The sequence below is a fragment of the Erigeron canadensis genome, chromosome 5, assembly GCF_010389155.1.
Source record: "Erigeron canadensis isolate Cc75 chromosome 5, C_canadensis_v1, whole genome shotgun sequence".
NCBI classification, from domain to species: Eukaryota; Viridiplantae; Streptophyta; class Magnoliopsida; order Asterales; family Asteraceae; genus Erigeron; species Erigeron canadensis.
The window spans coordinates 15,454,394-15,459,819 of NC_057765.1; positions in this window are offsets into that span (position 1 = coordinate 15,454,394).

Sequence of the window (5,426 nt, forward strand, 5' to 3'; positions counted from 1 at the left end):
CTCTTCAGGAATTTCAATGACTGCTGCAGTATCATCAGTAGTAGTCTCCTCATCAGCATCCTCCTCCATGTCACTCGCTTCTTGTTCATCAGCCTGGGCGGAGGAGTCTAGCTGGAAGTCATCAACCATAAAACCATCCAACTCCAGATCACTTTCTTCATCGACAAACACTTCATCATCACCAACATCAAAACCTCCACTTTCCACCAAGTATTCATGTGCGAAATCTTCAGCACCTTCAACAGTCATATCATCAGCACCTTCAACAAACACATTCTCAATGTGTGTGACCTCATCAGCACCAGACTCCACTACTACATTCTCAGCACCCATATCACCCACCTGCCTTGCTTCGAGTGAAAAGTTTAAGGGGTCAAGGGAACCGGGTGCCTCAACGTCAGTGTGTTGTGGCACTGACTCATCATTGGTCGCAGAATGGGCTGTCTCTAGCACCACCTGTGATCTGGCTGCTGACTGCGACTCATAGGGTTGAGAAGAAGAGGGAATTATTGGAGTGGTAGACTCAACTCTAGTGGGCTGGAATGACCCAATTTCTACACCAACATCGCCTACAAAAGTTAGAGGTGGTTGCTGACTGTTTCCCTTATTCTCGTCAGCAGTCTGTTGGGAGACTGCTGATGGGTTGGCTGGGTCTCTATTGTCCTTGGGCCGTGAGGATGTCCTAACCTTAGTAGTTGGACCCTTTGATACTCACTGCTGTTGTTTTGGGAAAACAGCAGGAGGTGAAGTGGAAGAAGAGAGAACTTTCAATTTCTTTAATTTTTTGGGTTTTTTTTGAGCTTTGGAGGCTGCTGGGGGGATTACCAGCACACCAGCTCCACAGGGGTTTGGTGCATACGGTTCAGGAAAAATAGTGAGAAGTACCTGATTCATTGCTGGAGTGAGCTCAGCAAATCTTGCTTCAAACTGTTCAGGATCGCATGCCGGAATTTTATATACAGTGTTGGCGATCCTGGGAGACAGCATGTATTGAGCACCAGGAGGCATATACTTCTCCTTTAAGTTTTGTTTGAAGATCAGTGAGAGGAATCTTGCAAACGGCACTGAACTTGATCCGTTCTTGATGGTGACCTTTCCCTTAAGGTCTTCAAAGATGACACTGGCAAAGTCTAGAAATCGACCGTTTACCAGTGCATAAATCATCTGCATCTGACGAGCAGCGGCTTGATCAAATGAGTCACTGTTACCCCCAAGACATTGTATCACGTGTGTGAACAGCAACCTCCACACCCCTGGTAAGAACTTCTTTTGAGGATTGTTGTGCATAGCTGGCACAAGCTCCATATTGGTACCATATCCAATGGTTGCCAACCATTCCTTCCATACTTGAGTAGATACCAAACCAACAAATGTACGCTCATCTGATTGTTGAGGAAGATGAAGAGCATACCTCAGAGAATCAACAGTGATAGATATCTTGTGTTTTCCTTTCATCACTGAGCTGTGATAACATCATCAACCTTGTCATAATCACAAGTCCACCAGAACTCCCTTAAGAGATGAAGAGGCATCTCCTTAGGATCTATGTACATAGTCCTCCTGACATCACAACCTTTGATGAAGTTCAACATCGAGTAGTATCCATCTACTTTATCAGGGACACCAGGAGAGCCAAGATAATTGTTGGCCTTAACAACGAACTTAGAGGCTTGAAAGGAGACAAGACGAGAGGAAGGAATCCCTTCAGGATCATATTCCTCTGAGATAAGGTATGCCGGAATGTTTTCTGGTTCAACATTCTCAACTTGTTGGGGAGAATGTTGTGGTTCTAGTTGTTGTGGTTGATTTTGATCAGATGGGGAAGGCATTAGAGATATGATTTGAAAAACATAGCGAAGAATAAGCGAAAAGATTTGATTTTTAGAGAGAATATGAAGAATTTGAAAAAGAAATGAACGTAAAAGTAGGAATATGGAACGGATTTTGAATATATATGGCATGCATATGGGCCCCATATCTGCAAAAGTGAACTGTCACTTATTTCTCTCTCATACGTAATATCAGCATATACGTTTATTTTCTAAAGATATAAAAAAATATTTATTTTGTACCAATAAGAGTACACATAAACAGTTTTTAATAATAAAATATACATACAAATACGTATGTGAGTAACGTATACAAAAAGGTTGATATGACAACTTGTACCCATACATCGAATACACTTGAGTGAAAATCGAGGCAACCGTTTGAATTTTAATAATAAAATATTATTAAACAAGGTTCAGTGGATATACATGTTGGAATTTCGGATGCCCAAGACACATATTAAATTGACGTGGCTAGTATGTGATGATCCAAGTCAGGTCATACCCAATAACAAGTTAGACAAACACTTATGATATGTATTTATATGATATGATCTTTAAATAAATATCAATACTTGAAGCATATAGGAAATGGGTTTCTAAATAAATGCACTTGAGAAATATAAGTAAATTATATGGATAATTTATTTTGAGAAATATGTGAATGTGTTTATTTGGCAAAATAAACACTTATGTGTGTTATGTATAATCCATAATATGTTACATAAGGTATATAACATGTTATAATACATTTATATATATTGTATAAAAGGAAAATGCAAGTGGAATTTGAGTTGGTGAGACCCATGTGATCTCACCATGAGGCCGGCCACCCCCCACCCAAAACTCACATGCATTTGCTTGTTTTATATAACCCACTAGCTACATTGGAAACACACACTTAATACATGCACTTGCTATAGTGTTCTCTAAACTCTCAAGTGCAAAAACTCTCTTTTTCTCTCTTGATTTTCGGCACAAACAAGGCAAAAGGAGAAGGGTTTTTCAAGTCTAAATCCTAGCATATTTGGGTGTTTGTTGGAGGCTTGGGGTATGCAAGCTTGAAGTACTACTATCTTGAAGACTTGGCTTTTTTAAGAACATCATCTTCTTCATATCAACCTTCTCATAAGCTTGGAAGAAGGTAGTCTTCTAAACACCCAATGGTTGTTATTTTGATTGTATGACATTCATATACATGGATCCTTATTGTTTAGGGTTTTCTTTTATAAGTTAAAATTTGGTTTTAACTATATATAACATAATGAAAGGTTCATTTTTCCACTGTGTTTTTCATGTTACAAGGATAATATGACTTTGATACAACCCAAAAGACCCAACAATGGCATCTAGAGCCGGTTATATGGATGTATGCATCAAAAGTTGATTTTTGTATGTGTATTATAGTGTCACAACTTAGCCAAAAGACCTTGTGATTGTTTGTGATGTGTGGATGTGTTTGTATTTTATTTAATTATTCAATGGTTGTAATAGTTAAATAGGATTTTCTTCATTCATTTGGTTATGTAATTTTATTTATTTCATTTGGAATGTAATAAGTAGACTAGTTGCATTTTTTTTTTGTAAATGTAATCTCCAAGAAGGCTTTAAAGATTTTAGGGGCTGTTTTGGAGGCCAAAAGGAAGAGTGAAGAAAGACATTCAAATCACATCACAAAAGATTACTTGAAGCATTTGGATGCAAGATCAAGTGGGAGTTCATTGACACAAATTTTGTGTCACTTTGTCCCTTAGGTTGAGACCTTTTGACACACTTGTTTCGGCTAATAAGTGTGGTCAAAAGTTAATAAAATGAGTTTTATTAAAAGTTAATGGCTACAATTATAAAAATGGATTTTATAAAAGAACTTTGAAATATGGATTTCAAAATTTTCATCATGATACAAAGTTTTAACTAGAATATAAAAACTCAAATGACCCTTTAAAAACAAGTTAAAACGCTATCTTTTATACAACACTTAATTATTTGGGAACTTTTTGTAGGATAAAGGTCACTTAACTACCTTGAGGGAACTTATAAGTTAAGGTAAATTCATTATACTTGTGGGATAAAGGTTACCTAACCATTTGTATAGATAAATTTACATGTGTGTATAAGTGAGACAACTTGACTTGGAAACCTTGTGATTAGGGTCACCGAAGCATGGTAACCAAAGGCGTTGATGGGATTAAACATGCCGACTTAACATAAGATGTTAAAACCGATCCCATACCACTAGAAATTGTAAAATGTTACAATTGTCAAACGTTGACTACCTTGTTAATTTAAATAATGGGATAAAGGTCACCTAACCATCATTTAAATGTAACATTGGATTCTAGATTTTAATTATTAATTGTCCATGAGACATAAAAGGGTATGAACAATTAAAATTTATATTTGATATCGAAAATACTAATAAAGACTTTGTTAATCTTGTAGATGGCCGCTAACAATCCAATCAACCCCAACCCAAACGTCCATAATTTTTCACTAAGATCCATCCTTGAAAAAGAGCGTCTTAACCAAAACAACTTTGTGGATTGGTTTCGTAACTTGAGAATTGTTCTCAAGCATGAAAAGAAATCCTATATACTAGACGATCCTATTCCCGATGAGCCCGAAGAAACAAATGTTGATGCCTACAATGATTGGGTTAAATATGTCGATGACTCCGTGCAAGTTAGTTGCATAATGTTGGCGAGTATGACTCCCGAACTCCAAAAGGAGTTCGAGCACCATGGGGCATACGACATGATTACCCAACTCAACGAAATGTTCCAACAAAAGGCAAGGGTTGAACGCTTCGAAACGGTTCGAGCGCTTCATGCATGTCATATGGATGATTCTCAACCCGTCTCAACTTATGTTCTTAAAATGAAAAGCTACATTGATCGCCTCGAAAGGCTAAATTGTCCCGTTTCAACCGAGTTGGCTACGGATTTGATCCTCAACTCCTTATCTAAGAGATTTGAGACCTTCGTGTTAAATTATAACATGAACGGATGGGACAAAACCGTTTCCGAGCTCCATGGGATGCTCAAAACGGCCGAGGCTAGCATGGGAGGAAAGGTTCAACCCGTTCACATGATCAATGAAGGCGGAAAGAAAAGGGCCAACCCCGGACCAAAGGCAAATGTTGCTAAAGGAAAGGGAAACGACAAAAGGAACAACAGAGGAACAGGAAAGGCAAAAATGGATACTCCAAAAACGAAGAAGCAAAAGGTTGCTGTCAATGACCCATGCTTTGAGTGTGGGGAGGTAGGACATTGGAAGCGTAATTGTCCAACCTATCTCAAAGAGTTGAAAGCTAAGAGGGATGCAGGGCAAACCTCAGGTACAATATTTATGATATATATTGAGCTTAATACTGTTTTTCTTACATATGGGTATTGGATACCGGATGTGGAACTCATATTTGTAATATGTTACAGGGGTTCATAAGAAAAAGGAACATCAAGAAGGGGGACATTAGTCTCTTTATGGGCAATGGTGCGAAAGTACAAGTTGAAGCCCAAGGAGACTATCTTTTGAAACTTCCAAATGGTTTGGAAATTGTATTGAACAATGTTTTGTATGCACCCAGTTTGACTAGGA